Consider the following 25,495-nt stretch of genomic DNA (forward strand, 5'->3'; position numbering starts at 1 on the left):
GTATATTTTTCTCACGGTAAGACTTCCATATGAGGAACTCATTTGAGGGTCTGAAGTTTTGAGTTTATCATTCATGTGTATTTCATGTGCTGCAGTCAAGTAAATTAGAGGCTCCGGTGAGTACTGAAAACCAGTAGTTTCGCTTTATACCTCTGGAGAGCCTGGGTCAAGCTCCAGGGGAGACCAAGTGTGGGGTCTTTTTCTTGGGAGAGCACAGAGCAATTTTTATACTTAATTACGATGATAATGGATTTCCAATTGAAATCTCTGCATGATTACCAAAAATGAATGAAAAACACCAAAGAGAAGTTGTTAGGATTGATTTAATTATAAAGGAAGTTTATTAGGTCATTTTTGGAATTAAAAAATCAGATGGTAAGATTTGTGATTCAATAAGGTATCTCGTGCTTTCTCCTCCTCTCTTGGGGCTTTCCTCTAATTTAAAATGCCATTAAATGGATTATTGGCATATAAAAGTGAATGTCATAAAACAAAAATGATGATGGAACTTATTAATTACTTGGGTATATTAGGGCCATCATTCAGCTACCCTGGGCTGCTGTTATGGGCCTGAGTATTCCACATAATACATACATGTGTCCATTTGTTGGATTCATTACTCTTGAGGGATACATTCACTACCTGTGTTATGTCTCTATGTATTTTATCATAATAAGAAATTGCCACAGAGGCTATAATACTTTTGGTACTTGCGGGAGTGAATTCCTACAGAAAGCAGAGAAAGGGGCAAATTTACCTTTTTTTTTTTTTTTTTTTTTTGAGACAGTCTTGCTGTGCCACCCAGGCTGGAGTGCAGTGGCACAATCTTGGCTTAGTGCAACCTCCACCTCCCGGTTTCAAGTGATTCCCTTGCCTCAGCCTCTGAAGTAGCTGGGACTACAGGAACGTGCCACCACGCCTGGCTAGTTTTTGCATTTTTAATAGAGACGGGGTTTCACCATGTTGGCCAGGCTGGTCTTGAACTTCGGACCTCAAGCGATCCACCCCCCTCAGCCTCCCAAAGTGCTGGGATTACAGGTATAAGCAACCGCACCCAGTCGTTTTTCTTTTCTTTTTAATTTTTTTTTAAATAGTAAGGATCAAGCAGGTGAGTTAAGCCACTTTTATGTATTTATGTATTTATTTATTTGCAAGGAAACAGAATAAAGAGGCAGTCCTGGATCTGTTAAATAGCTATTCTATTACTCATCTTAGGCAGCCATTCGGACTGTCTAATCCTTTACAGCCTGTGTGTGTGTGGACAGAGAGCTTAGTTAGCCAGGCAGGCACGGTGCTTGTCCACATCACGTCCTCCTGATGGAACCTTGCAGGTTCTTCCACTACCAGCCTAGTGGGAGCCACTAACCCTTTCCTGGTGTCCTAGCAAGACTGTGCTCTCCCAGGCAGCGCCCTGCCCGCCTCTGCCCTGAGCTTTACCGTTCCTCCCCTCTCCTAAGCTCCAGGTGGCTGTTCCATAGTGATGTTGCTTGGGCTGGAAAAAACAGCCCCAGCAGACTCCTTCCCCAGACACCACAAACAGACTTTTCTTTTTCTTTTTGAGGTAGTTGCCTTGCTTGTGAAGGAAGTTACATGCCTGTGGGCAAACATCTGAGAAGGAAGTCTTCCATTGTGAAGGTTGAGGGGAAAAGAAAATAAGGGTAGGTGGGTGGAGTAAAAGATAAAAGTGAAAAAAGACCAGGTCTCTCATTCATATGCAACATCTGAATGACAAGAGAAGCCTGTGTTTGTGGAAACTCTGAGAGGTGGCATGGTAACAAGCATACAGGTTTTGAGTCAGACGTGGGTTCAGGTCCTGGGCTGCCCTATACGGGTTTTTTGACTCACCCAGGGAGTTCTGGGCTTTGGCGGATGCTACCCCAGCCTCTTTACCCTGGTGGAAACGGTTCTGAGGTGTGCAGTCCACACAGCTCTGCAGATGGGCCCTGGAATGAGTTCCAGCTGTACACAGCAGCCTCGCTTTCACACCTCCCGTGGGCTTCCTGCCCTTCCTGCCTCACTGTCCCTAACCCCTCCTTCGGGAATCTCGGGGTCACCTTCTAAATAAATTTCCATACCCAAGCCCTCGACTCAGACTCTGCTTTTAGGGGAGCCTGAATGAAGATGCTTGGCCTCACTTTTCTCATCCAGAGGATAATGTTTCTCCCCTGCCCCTGTGGACCCTGTGAGTTTGGGGGCGTTCCTGTCTGTGGCATGTTCAGCCCAGTGTTTTACTTGGCAGGAATTCTGAAAACGTGCTTCTCCTCCTCCTCCCTCTCCTTTGCTTCCTATTTTATTAAAAATTACCCTGATTTGCTTTTGCAATGAATTAGAAAACAGTAATCCCGTTTTTTAACTAAAAAAGTTAAAATTTATGGAAATCAAAAATTTAAATGACTTTGAAAAACAGTTTTTAATACTTTGAATTATAACTTAGCAGTGGCCGGCCATTTGAGAGCCTGCGTTTCCCTAAATTCCACTTTCCCTTGGCATTGCTAGAAGGCAACCATGTACTTGAAAAGAAGGAAAGTTCTGTTTGCTTTTCCAGAGAAGCCAATCCTTTGCTTGCTATAAAAACCAAATGGCTGCCTCTCTGGGAAAGAAGACCTGTTTTTTTAAAATAGAAATTAGAAGAATATCAGAAAGACGAAAAGGAAAGCCTTAAGCACTTGTTTGGGCTTATGTTGACCATCTAAGCGGAATATTTATAGCCCCCTGTCGAGCACTTAACATGTGTGGGGGGCCCTGGGAACAAGCTACACAGAGTTCAGGGCTTTCAGTCATATCCTGAAGTTTATGTTGCTTGACTTTTGTCTCTTGATCAGTTTCAAGTGGGAAAAAAAATCTGTCTCTGTCTATAGCTCTATATCTAATGAATCTTTGACTGAAAGAAGTGTTGGTAACAGTAGCAGGTCCCAGGAAGCTAGGGTGTTGCTTGTGGGTTGCTATTAAGGTTCTGCTTTTCTAGAAAAGAAGCATCCTTGCAGTATTTGACATTCATTGATACGAATAATGTTTAGGAAAATGGGTCTCAAACTTCCTAGTGCCCAAGACTCACCTGCTAAGCTTAGTGAACATGCACTCCAGGGTTTTGCTGTCGGTGCACCCCCTGCAGGAGGCTCGGGGCAGTGCAACCTCTCCTCCCCCACCCGGCCCACCATTTTTTTTTTTTTTTTTGAGATGGAGTTTTGCTCCTGTTGCCCAGGCTGGAGTGCAATGGTGCAATCTCGGCTCACCGCAACCTCCACCTCCTGGTTCAAGTGATTCTCCTGCCTCAGCCTCCCGAGTAGCTGGGATTACAGGCATACACCACCACGCCTGGCTAATTTTGTTTTTTTGGTAGAGACGAAGTTTCTCCATGTTGGTCAGGCTGGTCTCGAACTCCCAACCTCAGGTGATCTGCCCACCTCGACCTCCCAAAGTGCTGGGATTACACATGTGAGTCACTGTGCCCCGCCGCAAGCCCCATTTTTAACTTGCACAGGTGTGGAAGGCAGCCCTGGAGAGCCAGCCTCTCTAGCCTGCACTGACTGGAGAGCAGCCCCGGGGCTGGCTTGAGCGCTCCCGCTACCCCTTGGCCATTAGTCTAAAAGAGGTGGCCTGAACTGAGGCAGTAGGACTTACTGTTTCCTGAGGCCTTCTATGCCGAGGTTTTGAGGATGGAATGAGGTAATATGCGTAAGGTTCCCAGCACATGATCGCTGTTGCGCATGTGTGTTCTTAGGAATTGTGTGTCCCAAACCTCCACCATTGTCTTTCCTCGTGCACTCAGAATGCAGGCAGTTGACTCTTAGCTCACCTCATTTGTTGCTCAGCCCATGCTTGGAAGACACCATGTTCCTTTTGGCAAATCGCTTACACTAGGAAGCAAAGAACTTCCAGCATTCACCAGCTTCACTCCACTATGCCTGTGATTCTCTGTGAGGAGCGGAAGAGACAGGAATATATGGAGAGTTGATGAGGGTTCAGTATGAAGTTCCTCTGTTCCCTAAGAAATGAATGACCGTTTGATTTTGCCTTGAAGGGCTTAAATTTCTGTTCTGGTTATTCACAGTGGAGAGAGGAAATGTCCATAGGCTGTATTTGACTTGAGCGGAAATATCGTCTGTAAAAACTTTTTATAGAGAGAATTAATTTTACCACTGGAATTCCCCAAAGAGGCCAGTGTTATTTTAGAGCCAACAAGGCGACCATTGAAGGGACTGGACGGGCCAGACCTGTTTATACTGGGATCCTGTTAATGCCGTATTTGTGATTTATGTATGAAAATCCCTTTTCTAGTGTTTGCCATCTTTTGAAACATTCCAGCAGCCTTTAAGAAAGTCTCATTGGGCATAGAGTTTCCAAACAAAGTCTTTATGTAAACACTGAACTTGTCGCATTAATGAATTCTCCATCTATAAACAGCCATTAATCCCACCTTGTTAGGATTGGAGGTATATTTAATAGGGAACAAAATAGAAAAGACCTATGTTCCTCCTTCCATTTAGACGATATAAATCCAACACATGCTTACCAGATGATGAAGATAATTGCAGCCTGAGGTTCTATTTTAGCCTCCACGCCCCCTTTGAATCATTCTTTTTTTAAATTGCTGTGAGCAGCGTTGAGTCTCAAGCTACCAGAAGCCACTTAGATGTAAATTTGCTCTTTGGAATGAATTGCTCTTGGGAATGCATGTGTCCATTATATAGCTTCTCACCAGGGAAAAGAATTACAGAGCCAGCTCTGAAGTGGCAAACCCACTTATTTCCTGTTGATGAGAGTGAGGGCATTTTGGCTTCCATTGCCTGTTTAGAATGACTAACAGCATTTAGCTCAGAGAATGCTCTGTTTGTGTGTAAAACTGCTATTACTGAGTCTGGCTGGCTGACACCCCAGATTTCCAGATGTAAAAACATATTAGTGTTCCTAAAGATGAGTGGTACTTTTTTTTTTTTTTTAAATCAGAAAACAATCTGATTGGGAAATACTGGTTTTACCAGGACACAGAACTTCGGTCTCAGAATTACAAGTTTGTTTTGTCTGTGCTGAAGATCGGTTTCATTTCCATCCGTGTGGAAGTGAGCGTGTGGCTTTCTGTTCGTAGTGGAAAAAATTAAGATCCTTGGATACTAATTTCCTTATAAAACTTAGTTTTGTTTGATTCTCTTTTTCTTATTCTCATTTATTTATTCACTTGTATATTTAACAGATAACCTTTTGTTAAATGTTGAAGGTACATAAAGGTGAATTACACATTATTTCATACTCTCAAGAAGCTCATAGTTGAATTGTAAAACACTTGTAAATAATTCCTGGCTCCAAAGGAAAAAAAATACAGTTGCAATGAAGAGAATTAGAGGTCAGAGGTGGGATTCCCACTGATTTTTCTGTTTTACAAGAGCAAAGGCACCCAGAAGCAAGGCACAGGGCTCTCAGCATCAGCGTCAGAGGACAGTTTCTGGAAGGGTTTGTGTTTGATCTCAGCACTGCAGATGGACAGGCTGTGGACCTGGAGGTGTGTGGTGGGGGGACTTGGTGGAGGGAAGGGCATTTCACATAGAGCAAGCAAGCTGGAAGACACAGGCTGCATGTAGAGGTCACGGGAAGAAAGATTGGAAAGTCTATTGGGGCCAGATTGTAGAAAACCCTGAATTCCAGGAATTTATAACATATCATTGCATGTATCTGAAAAACCAACTAGCTAATTAACTAACTAATGAGTATTGTATTACTACTTCCCCCTGCCTTCTATAAAATACAGAGAACTTGTCTGCTCATTTGATGGCCACTGGGGTGTGTGTGTGACTTGAAAAGCTTGCTCCTGCCTGTCACCTCTCTCATCCCACCACTCTAGCTTCATTCCTTTGGATCTTATTGTTGTGTTGAATGATCAGAAGTCCCTTATAAAATAAATACTCAAATGTTTCAGAGGAAAGAGTGAATAAAGGAACCCCTATATGTTCTCTATAAAACCTAAGTCTTCCTCAGCATTGGGAAGCTGTCTCCACTAAAGTGTGGTCCTCAGTGGTCCCCTTTAGGGGTGAGGTAGATGGATTAACATCCTGCTGGCCTGTGACAGGGACAGCTGGTGGGGAGGGGACACCCCATGGCAAAGAGGACCAGGCAGTATGAGGGTCAGGAGGAGAGATGTTAAATAAACGTTTCCAGCATTTTGAGTAAAAATCAGTCTTGGCGTTTGTCTCCGAACATTAACTATAAATACAACTTTCAGATAAAAATCTGCAGAAGTTCTCTGAAGCACACTGTGTGAAATATCTGTTGGCTCTGCCACTTTTGATAGACATTTGAGAGTTTGGGATGCCAGGCAGGTCTCCTGTGAAGGTAGAGTGAGCCAGCTCTCTATGAAGCAGTAGTTCTGTGAAACTATTGGCTGCTGAGAAGAGGAAACTTTACAGCCTGTTACATAAGGAAAAGGAAAAAAAAAAAAAGATCTCACTTTCCTGTCGGTGTTATGAGTACTGGCTGCCAAATGGTGCTTGTTTGTGTTTCTATTTTTTTCCCCCTTCTTTTGTAAGGGGCTTGAAAATGAATTACATTTCTCACTTTATTCCTGCCTATGAAGGAAGTGAGATCATTGGGAAGGACCAAGTATGATAATCTTTCTAGCTCTCATGTTGAGAGATAACTGTATCGTGACACTATCTTCACTTTTTCAGATTGGTAATACATTTGCATGGTACGAAATGCCAGCAGTGTAGAAGGGTAAACGGTGACAGCTAAGTCCCCCTAAGCTACATCGGGCAGTGGTGAAGAGCATGGACACCATCTGACGACCTGGTTCAGGTCCTAGCGCCAGCCTCTCCTACTCACTACCTGTGTGACCTTGGGCGAGTCACTTAACCTGAAAGCTTAGTTTTCGCAACTGTAAAATGGTCTGGGATTTTTGTGGGAGCAATGGACTAGTATTTGGAAAGCACTGGATACTGCCTGGCACATAGTAAAGGCCATGTAAGTGTTTGTTGAATATGTAGGCACATTCCTCCTACGCTGTTCTTAGCCATGCAGTGTCTCTTCCAGAGGTCGTCGTTGTTCGTAGTTTCTTTCTCATCCTGGCCTGGAGAATTCTAAATATTGGGGAAAATTGGCTGGGCACGGTGGCTTATGCCTGTAATCCCAGGACTTTGGGAGGCTGAGGCAGGCCGATCATTTGAGCTCAGCAGTTCAAGGCTAGCCTGTGCCACACGGTGAAACCCTGTCTTTACTAAAAATACAAAAATTAGCCAGGTGTTGTGGCACACACCTGTAGTTCAAGCTATCACTCGGGAGGCTGAGGCAGGAGAATCGCTTGAACCCAGGAGGTGGAGGTTGTAGTGAGCCAAGATTGGGCCACTGCATTCCAGCCTGGATGACAGAGCGAGACTCTGTCTCATGAAAAACAACAACGACAACAAAAATTGGGGAAAATAGTCGGGTATTTTTCTGTCTTGTTTTTACTCCGTTGTCTTAGTACATGGCTATGGTGGACAGAGTAACGGCCCACCCCAAACACGTCCACATTCGAATCCCCAGAACCTGTGAATATGGCAAAAGGGATTTTAAATTTCAAAAGACTTTGAAGATGTGATTAAGTTAATTATCTTGAGATGGGGGGCGGATTTTCATGGATTATGTGGGGGGCCCAGTGTAATCTCAAGGGTCCTTATTAGAGGGAGGGAGAAGGGTCAGAATCAGAGAAGTAAATGTGATGAGGGAGGGAGAGAGGTGACAGCCACGAGCCAAGGAATGCAGGTGGCCTCTCGAATTTGGAAAAGGGATGTAAGGAGTCCTCCCTTAGAGCCTCCAGATAGAACACAGCCCTGTGGCCTTAGTCTTCTGATTTTCAGAACTGTAAGGTAATAAACTGGGTTTACATGTCAAGCATCGTGTTTGATGGCAGAGATACAAACATGAAAAAACAGCAACACAGTTCTGGTATTCGGGGTGCTATGGTCTGGAGGCAGACGTGTGTACAGACAGCAATCATAATCCACCATTGTCATTACTCTAGTTTTACTGTTCTCTTTACGGACTTGTCGGTCTCTTTCTGGACGCTTTACTGTTAAAAATTATTGAGGGCCCCAAAGAGCTTTAGTTATGTGGGCTACATCTGTATCTACTGATATTGACTATATTAGAAATTTAAACTGAGAAATGTCCAAAATGTTTATTAATTTATTTTAACATAACAATAGTGGATCCATTTTTATGTAAACACAATAAACATACTTTTAATGCAGTGTCTCCTTAAACCAAAAAAAAAAAAACTTAGACGAGTAGCCTTATTTTACATTTTTGCAAATTTCTTTAATGTGCTTCTTAATAGAAGAAAGCTAGATTCTCATATCAGCATCTACATTCAGTCTGTTGCAGTGTATTGCTTTGGTGGAAGTTATTTAAAGAATTCTTATACAGATTCATTCTTTATATATATATAAATTCATTCTTATACAGATAAATGTAGTTGGAAAAGGGAGGAGTATTTTGATACTCCTTTCAGACAACTGTGGATATTCTTTCATGTGCTCCCAAACTCAGCAAGTGGCCATTTCTTCGAGGTTGGCTGCAATGTGGAACCTGAGGCATTATTGGTGGACTTCTCTTATTTGGTAACATTACAATTCATTGGCCTATCTTGCACTTGAAATAGATCTTTTACTCAAGCATGATTTCATAACATGCATTGTTTATTTGGAAATATGGGGTCACTACGTTATATAGATCTTCCAAATGTGGACATTTCATTTCACAGTATTAAAAATCACTTTCAGGCCAGTCATAGTGGCTCACACCTGTAATCCCAGGATTTTGGGAGGCCGAGGCGGGAGGATGGCTTGAGGCCAGGAGATTGAGACCAGCCTGGGCAACGTAGTGAGATCCTATCTCTACAGAAAATAAAAACTTAGCCGGGCATGGTGGCTTGTGCCTGTAGTCCCAGCTACTCAGGAGGCTGAGGTGGGAGAATTGCTTGAGTCTGGGAGGTTGAGGCTTCAGTGAGCTGTGCTTGTGCCATTGCACTCAGCCTGGGTGACAGAGTGAGACCTTGTCTTAAAAAAAATGTCACACTCAGATCTCATTGGAAAAGCATTGGGAAGCTCACGGTGGCAGATACAAATTTTCCAAGATTCTGATTTTTGTTGGACAGTTTGAATTATATCTACCAATACTGTCAGGCTCATTTTGTTCATTTTAAAGAAAATGTTTTTTTCTCACCTTTATTTTCCAAGTAAAAATTGTGGTTCTTGAAAAAAAGCAGTTAGTTCTGCTCCCAACACAGTTGTACATATGTTTTTCCTCAATGCTACGATTGTGCTTGGGTGTGCAGCTGACGAGTTGTATGTGTGCTTCCTGAACATGTTCCAAGGGTGGAGATTTAGGAAAATTACCAATTTTTGCTGCTCCATTGAGGACATTCGTAAGTGAAGCTGGCGCGTTTTTAAATGTAAGAGTGTGGCAATGAAGAGCGCAGTGATGCTGAGCGCAGTTTGGTGTTCCTGCCTGATTTGTGCTGAGACAGCAGCAGATGCTTTGCACCATCAGTGCACATGTCCTCAGAGAGCAAAAGGCAAATGGCATTTGACATTTTTCAGAAAATAATTTTCAACTTGTGGACTCCTTGGAAGGGTCTCAGTGACCCCCGGAGTCTACAGACCACACCTGGAGAAGGGCTGTTCCGATACATACGGAGCCACAACACAGAGGAGCGGAAAACTCATGTTCCAGGTTAATCAGGGCCACTCTCCAGGGAGGGTCTCACCTGTGTTAACCCCTAGGGAATAAGAAGGTAGATGAGGGGGCATAGAGCGTTCCAGGTGCAGAGAAGCCGGGAGGAGGCCAGGGCTGCCTAGCTGTGGGGAGGTGTGTGAGTAACTTAGACGGTTGGAGACTCAGGTGCAAATGGGGAAGAGGGGAAGGTAGGGTGAGACAGGTGAGCAGGGCCAGGTGACAAAGGGTCCAGGGAGCCGTGAGAAGCCTGGATGTAAAGATCCACAGGGAAAAGATGATCAGGGTATGGTGGGTCAGATTTGTAGGTTAGAAAGACAGGCAGCCCCAGTGCCAGCCAGGGAAGGGCATTGCAGCTGCTTCTAGTCCCCTAAGAGATGACGAAGGGTGGCCGGGCAGCAGTGAGCTGAGAGGTGGGTGGCACAGCGTGGCAGGCAGTCCCTGCCCTTTCCTCCCTCGGAGCACATAGGTAGGTGGAGATACTCTGTCTTCCTTTTTTTACAGGGACTCTGTCTTGTATTTGTCACCAATAAATCACTGGGCACATAAGTAGAGTCATTCAACAAACATTTGTTTGAACATTTGAATAAATGAGTAGAGGATATAGGAACAACAGGACTCAGAATATGAGAAAGAAGAAAACCCCAGGTCTTCCACTTTAAACATTTCAACATTGACATGATTTGGCTGTGTCCCCACCCAAATCTCATCTTGAATTGTAGTTCCCTTAATCCCCACGTGTCATAGGAGGGACGAGGTAGAGATAATTGAATTATGGGGGCAGTTTCCCCCATGCTGTTCTCGTGATAGTGAGTGAGGTCTCATTAGATCTGATCATTTTGTAAGGGGCTTCCCCCTTTGCTGGGCACTGATTCTTCTTGCTGCCATCATGTGAAGAAAGACATGTTTGCATCTCCTTCCACCATGATTGTAAGTTTCCTGAGGCCTCCCCAGCCCTGTGGAACTGTGAGTCAATTAAACCTCTTCATTTTATATATTACCCAGTCTCAGGGATGTCTTTATTAGCAGCGTGAGAATGGATTAATACAAACATTAACTTTATTTTTCAACAAGATTCTAAGGCTTATGTTATATATAAAATGTGGCTTATTTAAGGTGTGCAAAATAAAACTTGTAGCTAAGAAGGGAGCTGTGGCTTTGTTTATACCTTGAGATTGAATCTGGGTGCAAATAATTTGAGAATTTTTTGCCTTCAAGGTGAGAAATGAACTTCCATACTTAATCCTGAATTCAGGCACATAAATTAGGTTCATGACATGAGATTTGCATTTTTTTACCCCATGGTAGGTACCCATCACCTGTGAAGAACACAGTGAGGCCAAGCTGAGAAACCAGTGATCTCTGGAGAAAAATATTTTTCTCTCATTTTACTTTTCTCTCATTTTACTTTTCTCTGGTTTAACAAGTATTTAGTTACTGCCTGTTGTGTCAGGCATTGATCTAGGAGTGCTAGAGATAAACAGTGAACACAGCAGGTAAAAAAGCATCCTTGCCCACGTGGAGCTTACTTGTATTTTAGTGTGTGGACATACAGAGTAAGCAGGAACCTCACAATAAGTTATATAATGTACTCAACGGATGATAAATGTGATGGAACGAAAATTGATCAGGGTGGGAGGGATGGGGAGTAGGGACCAGGCTGGTTGCAGTTGTGCACAAGGCAGGCCAGTAGTGCTCAGGGAACATTGGACACCTAGGAGCACAGGCTTGTGGGAGGTAAGGGATGGGGCCACGTGGCCGTCAGGGGGCAAAGCCTTCTAGGCTGAGGGAGCAATCACATGTGCCCCGATGTGGGCTGTTTTTTGGCAGGTGTGCCTGGAAGGGCAAGGGAAGAGCAGAGCAGTGAGAGGTGAGGCCCAGAGGAAGTGTGAGGCCAGATCGGGCTGGCCTCAAAGACCATTGTGAGGTCCATTTATTGGAGGGAAGGGAGGAGGAGCCATTGCAGAGAAGGAGGAGCAGAGAAGTAGTGACATGATCTGCTGAGTGACTGGTAAGCATCAATGAGTGTTGTTGAAAATAGACTGAAGTGGCGGAACAGAGGCTTTGCTGTCACCCAGGTGAGAGGTGAGGGAGTGGGGTCTGCTTGGGGTGGTGGCAGTGGCAGTACAGCCAACAGAGCTTGCCCAGAGACTGGAAGGAGAGGGGTCGGGTGACCCCCCAGGTTTTGGCCAGAGCATCCAGAAGGTTGGAATTTCCATCAGTTAAAATAGGAAGATGGGTGTGGAGCAGCTTTGGGGAAAGATGAGGAATTGTTTTGGGAGCTCCTTGTGGTTAACCTCTGTTCCTGTTGAATATTTCACCTGCTTTCAAAACCGTTTTGAAATGAACACCCATCTGTAAAGCTCCATAAGAGGCACCAAAATTAGCAAAAGAAAGAGAAAGGGGGGAAATTTTAAAAGGCATATTGGTCTTTTCTCTAGATTGGATAGTGTTGGGAAGCGGGAGTTACTCTATGATTGGGAATCTTAATAATCTTATCTAGAAGATGCTCTAAATGGTAAATGAAAGTACAATGAAAACGTATCTGTAAAATTACATTAAATTCATCAAAATTAGCAACATAAAGAGAAAGGGAGGAAATTTGAGTGACACGTTACCCCTTTAAAGATGTCCACTCATAGTGTAAGGCATACACATATTTGTTTATAGGAGAATAAATCAATAGGCTTTGAAATACAAATTGTAGCACATCAATTCCTTTCATTTCAGACAATTTAGTTCTGATCTGTTGTATCTTATAAATTTATTTCTGCCCTACCATACTCATCTATGATTATTTATAAATTATCCAATCTCATATAAATCCATTTATCTTTTATCCTTTCTTGCATTTGGCTGTTAACATCTTTAACATGTCATGGGAAAATGTGACAAAGTTCAAATTATCCCATTTTGTTACTAGTTGGTAGCTCTGGAAAAGGTTATTTGGAAAAAAGCACATGAAATTGTTAGCAAAATTATTGTGTATCTTCTGTTAGCTCTGGCCAGCTGCCCTGGGGAGTGAGCAGGTGCTATTCCACAGTTTCTAGAGCGGCAGGATGCCCCCTCCTTCCAGAAGTCTCCCAGTGGGCTTGCTGCCAAATCTGGACTTCCCAGTGAAGCACTTGGAAACTGCTGAATGAAAGGACATGTGATCCTCCACATTTTAACATTTTTCTTTCCAAACACTAGTTATTTTCTCCTAAATTGCCATTTGTGAATCTAATTCTGTCTTTCATGTTTCAGTTGATGAATGGCCATGCCATTCTTTTGTGAAGTTTAGGCATCTTTGCATAGCAGTATTAGCAACATTATTTGAACATTTATTGAATTTTGTCATTATTATTTTATACAAATGATTGAGGAAAAATGGGGGCTGAAAATGTTGATAAGAAGCCTAGCTTTCCTAAGCTTAATACCCATGACCCCAAAATGCCAGTCACTGGGTGTGTCCAGCCAGCAAGACTTTAGCTCCATATGGATGTTCTTTGACCTTGAATGTATTAGTCTGTTCTCATGCTGCTAATACAGACATACCCGAGACTGATTTATAAAAGAAAGAGGTTTAATTGACTCACAGTTCTGCAGGTCTGGGGAGGCCTCAGGAAACTTACAATCATGGCGGAAGGGGAAGCAACCATGTCCTTCTTCACATGGCGGCAGCAAGCAGAAGTCCCGACCAAAAGGGGGAAAGCCCCTTGTGAAACCATCAGATCTCGTTTGAGCTCGCTATCACCAGAACAGCATGGAAGTAACCATGCCCAAGATTAAATTACCTCCCACCGGGTCCCTCCCAGGACAGGTGGGGATTATGGGAACTATAATTCAAGATGAGCTTTGGATGGGAACACAGCCAAACCATATCACTGAGCAAGTCAGTATGTGTTCACCAGGGAAAGAGGAGAAAATTAATACATGTGTTAGGTCTGTTTAAAAGGTGCAGCACAAATAGAAGTTTTACCATTTTTTGGGATCTCTGGGAGTAGAAGTTCACAGAATCTAAATACTCACCTTTCATGCTTCTCTTTTACAATTGTAGTCTGTGAGAAGTATGGGGCTGCTTGCATGTTACACTGGCAGAATCATGGGCTCTTCCTCTTTTGAACTCTGAAAGCATTTTGTCTGTATGCCTGATATGAAAGTTGCCTTGCAATATCGCTCTCTGTGTGCCTGTCCTAATTAACCTACTACTGACAATCCCTTGAAAACAGGGACTTTGAAGAGTATAAAGGATGTTTCAGACACAGCAGGCAGCACAATTCTTGGTAAAAATAGCAGGCATTGAGTAAATAGCTATTGAGTGAAAGGAAGGTTGTTAGAAATCTCTTAATGAGGCTGGGCGCAGTGGCTCACACCTGTAATCCCAGCACTTTGGGAAGCCAAGGCGGGCAGATCACCTGAGGTCGGGAGTTCGAGATCAGCCTGACCAACATGGAGAAACCCCATCTTTACTAAAAATACAAAATTAGCCAGACATGGTGGCGCGTGCCTGTAATCCCAGCTACTCGGAGGGCTGAGACAGGGGAATCACTTGAACCCGGGAGGCAGAGGTTGCGATGAGCTGAGATCATGCCACTGCACTCCAGCCTAGACAACAAGAGCAAAACTCCATCTCAAAAAAAAAAAAAAAGAAAATCTCTTAATGAAAGTTAAGGCAACGTTCTTAAGAATGGATTATGGGGGATAAAAGGAATCCTTGGAGCACATCTTGAGGCTTCCATAATTTCTTCTTTATAAATCTGATGCAAGGGAATGGTGCTGAGACTTTCTTGAGCCGAGGTCTCCATCACTGGCACAAGTGTAGAGGGCACCCTGGGATGGCCCATGGCTGTGGTGGTGGAGAACCACATGCCCCAGCTCTGGAGTCCTACTGCCATATCCTGGGAGTCCACGGAGCCTAGCTGCTGGCCCACGTCTGTGCTGCTCTGCAATTTTAATGGGCTAATTGGTGCCCATGACAGTTAATTTGCCAGCTAAACCAAAACCACAACTAAAAAAGAACAGTAACTTCTTTACTTTTTTTTTTAATTACAAAAAAAGTTTTCAAGACGGAGTCTCGCTTTGTCACCCAGGCAAATGGTGCGATCTCGGTTCACTGCAACCTCTGCCTCCCAGGTTCAAGCGATTCTCCTGCCTCAGCCTCCTAAGTAGCTGGGACTACAGGCACGCACCACCACACCCAGATAATTTTTGTATTTTTTAAATAGAGACAAGGTTTCACCATGCTGGCCAGGCTGGTCTGGAACTCCTGACCTCAGGTGATCTGCCTACCTCGGCCTCCCAAAGTGCTGGGATTACAGGTGTGAGCCACCTTGCCCAGCCTGAGAACAGTAACTTCTGTATCACCAGTATAGGCCAATAGTGACAGTGAGTTGTGTCTTAATTTGGGGACAGTAACATTTGTAAAAGACTATGGGTCTCAAATAAGGTCTCAAATGGATTCTAGTTCCTGGCTTTTTCATCTGTGACCGTGGGCAGGTTACTATAACTATTTTCTTGACTCTTAAAACAAGGGATCAGGCAAAATAGTTTAAAATTTTTTCCTTCTCTCTCTGAAATTCTTGTATTTAATGTGATTGAAGTGATAATATAAGGACTACAGGAGTATACATTTCCTCCAAAATTTTATGAAGTGAAAAAAGCAAAGTAATGGATCAAACATTCCATTTTGGTTTTGCAGCCAGTCTCATTCCCTCCTTAAATAGAGTCAGGTCTTGACTGCGGTAGAGAACGTGTTTGTTAAGGCTTCCTAATAATAGCAGGCTGTCTCAATATAAAGTTCACAAAGAACCTTAAAAACATTAATTATCCCTCACATCACCCTGATGGAGCAGAGATGTGTTATTATCATTTTACTTTCACAGCTGGGTAAATCAAGGTATAGAGACACATCAAGCCTCTGGTACCTTGGACAAGGTCATAGTCAGTGGCACATACAGATAGAACTGTGTCTTCCTGTTTTTCCTTCCATGTAGGGAAAAATGACTGGATTTTAACTGCTCTTTTTCCTTTTAAAGATTTGTCTATTAATACACATAGAGTAAAACCCAGTTATAATTTGCCTTGCAGTAAAGCAAATTTAGATGTGACCGGATTGCTGATAGTCCTTGTCTTCTTATCTGGATTCTTATCTGAGGGTTGGGACTGATGATCAGAAAGGTCTTGTGATCATCTGGGGCCTTCTCAGTTCAGGGAAAGGTCAATTGTTTACAGTCATAGCTTCACTATCTATTCTTGTTCCTTTTTTGATGGTTCATACAGATTTTCATTAACCTTGCAATCATGTGGCCATATATTTCCTGTGATTTGTTTCTTTGGAACCCTCTCATGGTGGAGTTCTGCTGTTAATTCTAATTTCTCTCCTGTAATATCTACCCTGACTTCCTTATCTTCTTTTTTAAAAATTGAATAGAATTAACATACTATACAATTTACCTTTTACAGTGTACCATTCAGTGGTTTTTAGTATATTCACAAAATTGTGCACCCATCACTACTGTCTAATTCCACAGTATTTTTATTCCCTCAAAAAAGAAACCTCACACCCATCAGAAGTCACTCTTCAGGCCAGGCTCAGTCCCTCACGCCTGTAATCCCAGCACTTTGGGAGGCTGAGGTGGGTGGATCACAAGGTCAAGAGATCGAGACCATCCTGGCCAATGTGGTGAAACCCTGTCTCTACTAAAAATATAAAAATTAGCTGGTCATGGTGGTGCACACCTGTTGTCTCAGCTACTTGGGAGGCTGAGGCAGAAGAATCACTTGAACCCAGGAGGCAGAGGTTGCAGTGAGCCAAGATCGTGCTACTGCATGCCAGCCTGGTGACAGAGCGAGACTCCATCTCAAAAATAAAATAAAATAGATAAAATAAAATAAATATAATAAAATAAAAATAAAATAAATAAATAAAATAAAAATAAAAAAAGAAGTCACTCCTCATCCTCCACCCTCCAATCCCCGCTCCTGGCAACTATGAATCTACTTTCTGTTTCTATGGATTTGCCTATTCTGGGCATTTCATATAAAAATGAAAATACAGTGTCTGGCTCCTTTCACTTAGCAAAATGTTTTCAAGGTTCATCCATGTTGTAGTATGAATCAATCCTTCATTCCTTTTTATGGCTGAATAATATTCAATTTTACCTTCTTTTAATCCAAGAGAACCGTAGCACTTACTGAAAAGTGTCCTCAAATTTTCTTTTTTCCGTAGCACCTTTCTCTAATAGAATCTCGTGTGTACTTTTGTCTAGGTTTCTTCTCAAAGTCTTTAAATAGAACTCCAGCTAAGTAGTTCCTAAGGGCTTTGAACTTAAATTCAGCTTTATTAAAATTCTTTGAGTGTTTGAAATACAGTATTGTCTGTCACATGCCTCTGAAGGTAAGTAAGTGTGGCATTGGGGTGTCCTCCCAGTGCTAGTGGGTGTCCATTTCCTTGCAGTGCCAAGACCTTGGTTGAAGATCTCTCTCGTCATTGACTGTGTATTTTTCACTGGGGCTCATAAAACCCCATGGGAGGCTCTGCACCTTCTTTCTTTGGGTTAAGCACGCTGCCTCAGTCACTGCCATAGCCTGCCTGGCGAAGGAAGATATGGGTACATCTAAACACTCTTTTTCGTTGTTCTAAGAAGGAGTGTTGCAGTCAGTGTGGAGGTGGCTGGCAGCACCTTTCTACTGTGAGAACATCTGCCATGTTCCTTTAAGTATTCTTTCCCACTCTAAGGACATTTATCACAAGACAATTGAATCAGATCCTGGCAGTTTGCTATTAAGAAACATTTACTACCAGCATTTACTTTACTGCTCTCTGTTTATTGCCAGTGTTAGCTTACATTGCCAAAAACGTCACCAATTGGAATGTGACCTCAGGTTAAATGGACTTGGAGGATTTATGAATCTTTCTAGCACAGTATTTGTGCTATAATAGAATTTATTTCTTTGCAAGCTTAACAATAACATTCAGACTGCTGCTTTGAATTTCCCTGACACGAGTCATAACAATAAAAAAAATGCAAAGTCCCAGATATGGTCAGAAAAGAAGACTGATTTTTATCTATATTAAGAGTAGGTAATAATAAATGGTGATCTCTTTGTTAATGGTGCAGTTTGGGACTTGACTCACCTTTGAATGTGTTCAACTCAAGAGTTACTTTTTCTTTTCCCTCTCAGTTATTTCTATTATTTCATTTAAATGCTTTGTTTTCATTCTCTTTCACTGACTGATGATCACAGATATTTGCCTGGACGGCACAGTACAGCTAATGTCACTAATGAAAGGTGGCACAAACCACCTGCATTTTAAAGTAAAAGTATGAGTAAAATTTTGGACAATCTGTGTTACTTAAAAATATACATTGCTATACAAAGTTTACAAATTTAAATTTATTTAGAAGAAATTGTTTTAAAAGTATGATCTTGCTCTGTCGCCCAGGCTGGAGTGCAGTGGCACAATCACAAGCCACTGCAGCCTCTACCTCCTGGGCTCAAGTGATCCTCCTGCCTCAGCCTCCTGAGTGGCTGGGACTACAGGTGTGCACCACCATACCTGGATAACTTTTTTTTTTTTTTTTTAATAGAGATGGAGTCTTTCCATGTTGCCCAGGCTGGTCTTGTGAACTCCTGACCACAAGCAATCCTCCTGCCTTGGCCTCCCAAAGTTCTCGGATTATAGGCATGAATCACCCCACTGGCCACAAAGTTAAATTTAAAAGGAGAGATTCTGGCTGGGTGCCATAGCTCACGCCTGTAATCCCAGCACTTTGGGAGGCTGAGGTGGGTGGATCACTCGAGGTTAGGAGTTCGAGACCATCCTGGCCAACATGGCAAAACCCCGTCTCTACTGAAAATACAAAAAAAAAAAAAAAAAATTAGCCGGGTGCGGTGGCATGCACCCATAGTTCCAGCTACTCAGGAGGCTGAGGCACGAGAATCACACCTGGGAGGTGGAGGTCGCAGTGAGCTGAGTTCACGCCACTGCACTCCAGCCTGGGTGACACAGCAAAACTCTGTCTCAAAAAAAATAAAAGAGATTTGCAAAGATTTTCTTTGCAAATGTTCAATGTGCTGTTTGTACTGTGATAACTGGCTGTGAACATTAATGCAGAGTTTTGTAATAGTGGGTGAAGCTTGGAGAACTGAAAAAAAGTCTTAATTTTCTATTTACATAATGCTATTATGCCTCAGCTGGCAGCTTTGCTTTCCCCAAATTTTAATCTTTTCTTAAAATTACATTTGTACTTTTTTTAAAAAACAAAAGATACATAAAATGAAGGAATCGAATGGGGTAATTTCTGAGTTTCTTTTCTGATCTAAAATTCTTTGATTCTCTCTGAGTTTTTCATTTATGGAATTGCATAGGATAAATTCTGAGAAACAAAATAGAGAAACTGAGTAAATCAAATAGATTAATAGCATAATTCAAATAAAGTACGTTATTTTATCTGGATGTGAGTAGATAGTAGAATGTAAGTATTAAATGTCAGAGACGTGTAACTCTAATGCCAAAGTGGATTATGTAGTTGAAAACTTAATTAAACCATTTATTATTCACTTGTAACTACTTTGACATTATTTTTTAGATTTTTTTCAGTCTTCTTAGAAAATTCTTTTTCTATAATTTTCACATCAGAAGGGGTTTCTAAGGATTAATGATTTAATCAACTAAAAACATTTTTTGAGCCTGAGATGAGAGTCCCACTGAAATACACTTCATCGTTATCTGGCTGCTATATTTTTAATTGCTTTAGTGAGTATATTTTATCTTTCTTTGGGAAGTGAGGGAGGCTAATACTTGGAGGGTGCAAAATGCTATGGGTTGGATGCATTTTGCGTCCTCTGATGCCACTTGATTCTCCTAGAGGTAAAGTTGAGGTCCTGGCCACGGGGAGGGGCAGAGGCAATTCTCAGAGGTGGTGGCGCTGACCACCAGGTGACATTTTGGAAGTTTGTGTTTCTGTTTTTGGTTATCATTATCATAATGATTCCAGGGATGGTGACATTTGGTAGCTGGGGACATGGTTGCTGGACATCCTGCAGTGATCAAGTTAATCCCATACATTGCACATTGTTCGACTGGACCTTAATGGAGGTGAAAAAACGTGCATATAATTATCTGAGCTAGGAATTACCTCTGTTTTACAAAGAAATGCAAATTATTTTTTCCCCACAGCTATAGGGTACTTGGAATTTTCTGGCAAGATGGCAACCCAATAAATAAGGGAAGTACATCCTTTGTTTTGCTCAGAACTTTGCCAGGAGTTTTGCCATTTTGGAAAATCATGTCACTGATGGTCATACCACCAAGACACACTGGCACTGGTCTGTGGTGAAGCTTGGGACAAGGCCAGTAGAGCCAGTGGCTGACAGCTTCCTCATGGCTTCTGGAGAGGTTCTGCTGCCATTTACATATGGAGTATAACTCAAAGTATTCAAACACATAGTTTTTAATTACAAATTACTTTCCATTTATTTTTCTTTTTGTCTCACTTTTAGGGTAGTATATATTGCTTTTGAAGAAACTATATATGGAGGTAGATTATATTAAGAATAATTTTTATTTCAGGATAGTAAAAGTATGTATTATCAAAAAGGACCCTTTGGATATGAGAGTATTAAAAATCAATGTACTATAATATATGGTTTGAAGCATGAAAAACATATTTTAAAAACAGTTTTCATTCTTATGCCTGATACTTTTAGTCTATTTCAAATGAATCCTCAGTCCGCATATTGAAGCACGGCTTTTTCCGATGCCGTGACTGCTGTCTTAGTTCATCTGTGCTACTGTAAAGAATAGCGCACACTGGGTAATTTTAAAACAAATTTACAGGCTCACAGTCCTAGAGGCTGGGAAGTCCAGTATCAAGGTGCCATTAGGTTTGGTGATTCTGATTCCAAGATGGCACCTTGAATGCTGCGTCCTCACATGGCTGAAGGTGGAAGGGTAAACAGCGGAAGAGAACAGAGCCACTCCTGAGAGCCCTTTTTATCATGGCATTAATATTCATGAGTCCTGGGTAGAGCCCTCATGACCTAAACACCTCCCACTAAGTCTACCTCCCAACATGTTGTATTGAGGATTAAGTTTCCAACACATGAATTCTGGGGGACACATTCAAACCATAGCAACTACCATTATTAATTTCTTAAAAAAAAAAAAAAAAAGTCATCTTGTACCCAAGAAGAGAAAACAAATGTTCTCCTGTCACTTTGCATTTCTTGTTTTTGGCTACTGATTGATATCATGTTGAAATTTTTAATTTAATTTCTCTTTAATTGCTGTTCCTGAGAACTGGGGAGGCACTCTCAGACTTTGGGGTGGAGTGGTTCTTAGATCACTTTTTCTAGGAACTAGTTGCCTGTCCTCAGGAAGCCCCATCCTGGCTGCTGGAAAGGCGGGGGAACTCTTCCCTACCTGTCCTTACGATCAGGAGCTGCCTGGTGTCTCCAGGGTCTGCTGGCGGCCACCTGGTGGATGTCCAGGGACTACAGAGAACTTTGTTGCCTAGTCTCTTGCTGCCTGGTTGAGTAGGGAGGAGGCTGCCAGCAAGACTGGGATTATGGGATGGCATCAGCCAGATGAACCATATGTAGCTGCCTGAGGAGAGTCAGGCTTCCTTAGGATTAAGCTGCAGGTGGGATGCTGGCAGGGACACCACCACGCACGCCAGGCCTTCTCCCAAGCTTCCCATTGCTGCCGATTTCCAAAGAATTCCCCCTTGAGCCTATCACAGTGAGCACGTAGATCTATTGGTGCTTTCTGGGCAACAGGAAAAAGAAATGGCAAAACCCACACGTTTGCATATTAACTGTGCTAGGTTGGATTTGGAAATGATGTAACTGTATATTTTGAATTCAGATTACGAGCTGTGTGGGTGAGACAACCTTAACTTCAACATTTCCTGATATTTGTTTTTAAGTTGGTACCCAGGATGTTCCTTTAACAAATGTTTTGCCCTTTCATTGTAAAGGATCTGGGGTTGCCAGTGACTTGGCTGACAGTGGTGCTAATGGGCCAGGTACTGACGCACAGTTCAGGAGGAAGCTGAATGACCAGGTGTCTCAAACCTAAAGCCACATGTGTTCCCCAGTTGTCTGTAAGGAGCCATAGGCTGTGCGGAAGAGTAGGGAGGCAGGCATTTTCCGTGGTAGCCTGCCTGGAGTGTCGTCCTTGTCCACAGCATGGTTTTTTTGTTTGTTTTGAGACGGAATCTCACTCTGTTGCCCAGGCTGGGGTGCAATGGCGCGATCTCAGCTCACTGCAACCTCGCCTCCCGGGTTCAAGTGATTCTCCTGCCTCAGCTCCTGAGTAGCTGGGGTACAGGCGCCCACCACCACACCCGGCTAATTTTTTGTATTTTTAGTAGAGATGGGGTTTCACCATGTTAGCCAGGATGGTCTCGATCTCCTGACCTCATGATCCGCCCCCCTCAGCCTCCTAAAGTGCTGGGATTACAGGCGTGAGCCACTGCGCCCAGCCCACAGCATGTTGATTAAAGGAGAAAGATAGCCGAGCCTGGGCCCGTGACTGCTCTGGCCATGGCACCTTATACGTGGTGGATGCACAGTGTCTGGCACCCATGGGAATTAGGGGATAAATAAATTAAATGACACATCCAAATTGAGGGGGCCAGACTGTAACTTGGGACATTGCAGCTCTGCTGGCTCAGCTGCTAAGTAGAAGCTCTTCCGCTAAGTAGAAGCTCTTGTTGGCTGTGCCAAATGTTATATTTTTTCAAATTGCTAGACCTCTGCCCCAAACGGTTAATTTCCATGAGAAATGTGATGAGAAAGACAAAAGGATATATTAACCAGATACAAGTAGATAACTCTTGACTTGAATTTATAATTTGTTTTCTTTTCATGATTTGCAGTCATATTGGCTAGAGGCTTTTTCTGGAGTGAGTCTGAACATCTGTACTGTACAATGCCGAGTGCAGGGCAGGCAGGAAGCAAGTGCTTATTACTCTCTGATAAGGACAAAGAACCCCTAAAACATGTTGCACTGTGTATGTCCTGATGAGGCTCTCCCAGGTGGGAAGCCAGATTTTCGCCTGGGAGGGGCAGGATATATTTACTCCCTTTAGCAGCTGGTGCTCAGGATGTGGGCAGAATATAAGGGGGCTATGTATAGGCATTTGGCACCCAGGACAGGGTGCCTGTTTCAAACAGCTTTGTAAATAAGCATTCGGATTTTACCAGCCTCCACTCTTTTTAAAGCCAGTCTTCTATTCTTCCAGAATGTACTTTTATCTCATTTCTCTTCTATAAAGAATACTAAGGGCACCCTCCTTTTACGGGGATACAGGTCCTGGTAAAATTGGAGGCTCCCAGAGCCAGGGATGGCAGCTGTGGACACTGTCCAGCTCGGATTCTCCTGTGCTTCGTCATGTCCAGGACAGTGCTGGCACATTGCTGGTGGCTGCAGGGACTCTGTGTGTGCGCAGATGCATTCCACCCGGGGGAAACTTGGGCAGTAGAACACCGCTGAGATTTCCTGTCTTGGTGAATCTCAAGAACTGTCCACAGCTGCCTTCTCTTCTCAGATCCCCAGGGCCAGCCTCAGTGGGAGCTAGTTCCTTTGGGCCATCCTGTCTAAGCCTGTGCCTCAGAGAGAATCCGGTGGCATCCAAAGTTTCCTTGAAGTTAAGGGGTTCTAGGGGGCCTAAGGGAGCCTCACTGATTCAAAGCTAAGCCTTTATCCTGGAGTGAGCAGGGTTCTGACAGGAAGGGGTCAATATTCTCTTACCAGGTACACGTTGCCCCCTTTCTCATGCTTACTTGAAATGAGTCTCTTCCTCCCTAAGTGAATGAGTACCTCTTTGTCTCTTTTATAAGAGGCGAACAGTGGTTCAGGGAGTTTTCAGTGTTTAAGTTCCAAAATCTTGTGAAGAGATTGACTCAGATGACTCAGGATTCACTCGGCACTCACTTTTGACATCAGCCATGCTATTTTCACCAGCATCCATCTGGCATCTTGGGCTCCAAAGCTCCTTATGCCCTTGTCACAGCTGAGTTCTTGGTAGGACTCAAGGTCTTGTTCATCTTTGTATCCCTAGTACTTAGAACATGCCTGATGTACAGCAGGGGCTGTGAAATCCCCATCATCAGTGAATGTGTATGTGGATCGTGTGTCCTAGTTCCTGTACTTGATGTAACTCTTTGGAAATACCAAGGCTCCTTATTTACAAGGTAAAGGCAGCACTAATGCTAATTTGATTCTGTAACCTGGGTAATGCACTTTTACATTGTATGGCTTCTGTGACATGACTCTTTTTTGATGGCCTTATACTTCTTTTTAAATTCTCTATAAAAAGAAAGGTACCTCTCTTGAGGGTCACCCTCTCCTGTACCCTTACGCACTGATGTTTCCATGGTTCTCTCCTCGGTCCTCTTGATGTCATCCACCCCCTTGGCTTCACTGCTATGGAGTGATAGTCTGATGACTTCCAAATCCATGTATCTGTGAAGGCCTTTCTGGGCTTTGGACTCTGGACCCCCCGACCACTGAAAATCTCCCACTGCATGGCCCACACATGTCTCAGACTCAGCATTGTGGAAGCTAAGCTTGTTATCCCCACTTCTCCCCTCGCCGCATTCCCCATCTACTCAGTCACCTAGGACATAGAAACCAGGCGTCTCCCTCGATGCGTCTCTTTTCTGTATCTTCTTATATTTAATAACTGACAAAGAGGGGACCCATGGAATCTACCTCCTCAAATGCTCAACCATCCCTTACTTTTTTCTGTTGCTCTTTTCCGTGATCTTCTGGTCCTGACACCTTGTACCTGTGATGTCACTGTGACTTTCCCGTCCTCCATCCATCCGTCCATCGAGAACACTCTTCCATCTCTGCCCCACTCTGTGCAGCCACACTCGGCAAGTTCCCTGATGGTGCCCGGCTCCTCCTAGCATTGGCCTTTACTCAGGCCACTTCCAGTCCCGGAATCCCCTCTCCCTGCTGCCCACCTTGCCTTGTCATCTTCAGCTTGAAAGTCAAATAAATACTCCTTCGACATAAAGGCTTTGCTCAAGTGTCTTCTCACCTTTGAAATGTTTTAAGGGCCCAGGGAGAATTAACTTGCTTCCTGTGTGTCCCCACTCAGCAGCCTGTGGGCTTTCCTCATATCATCTGTGACACTTGGTTGCACTCATCTCTCCGCCTCCCCCTCCCTCACCAACTGCCTCTCCCCAGACTAGAAGCAGCCCGTGAGAGCATTTCGCTCATTTTTGCATCCCCAGCTCCTAGCACAGTGCCTGGAAAACAGCTGCTACTCAAGAAATATGTGTTGAATGCATGAACGGGGAGATACACTTAGGCTGGATACAGTAGGAGTGAGGGCTGCTGTTCTTTTGTGACTTACCTAGATTGGTCTCCCTTAAGCCAAGGTATACACATCAGAGAAAGGAGGCAGTCTTAAAGGACAGCGGTGGGTCACTTGTGGTTGAAGGTCTCATCTTACTTCCCGTGCAGTCAGCTTGTTGGTGAGGGCACTGCCTCTGGGTTGTGGCATTAGGGGACTAGAGGAGGCAGGCCCAAGTCTACTTGCTTGTCATTGCTACTCAAAATTTCCCCAGGGACACCTCATGCCTTTCGGGTCAGCACTGCCTTCCCTAGGCTAACTTAACTCTGCAACCAACAACAGTGAGGTATGACCAAGGTGATCTGTCTGGTCCTTATCTGGATGAGATTAGGGTGTCGGAAGAGGTAATGGAAGAAAAAAATTGGAGCTGCAGAATTCTGTAGATCATTATATGTTTTCCGGAGGTCTTCCCCTATCTTAGAAGTGAGTGCCTG

At 43.4% G+C, this 25,495-nt stretch overlaps 1 protein-coding gene across 3 annotated transcripts in view; it reads left to right on the forward strand.

Moving 5' to 3' along the window:
- TIAM2 (TIAM Rac1 associated GEF 2) overlaps positions 1 to 25,495 on the forward strand; it is a 168,646-nt gene that overhangs the window by 94,430 nt on the left and 48,721 nt on the right. The gene's annotated exons all lie outside the window — the stretch shown is intronic.

The sequence above is a fragment of the Hylobates moloch genome, unplaced genomic scaffold, assembly GCF_009828535.3.
Source record: "Hylobates moloch isolate HMO894 unplaced genomic scaffold, HMol_V3 SCAFFOLD_2, whole genome shotgun sequence".
Lineage (NCBI taxonomy): Eukaryota > Metazoa > Chordata > Mammalia > Primates > Hylobatidae > Hylobates > Hylobates moloch.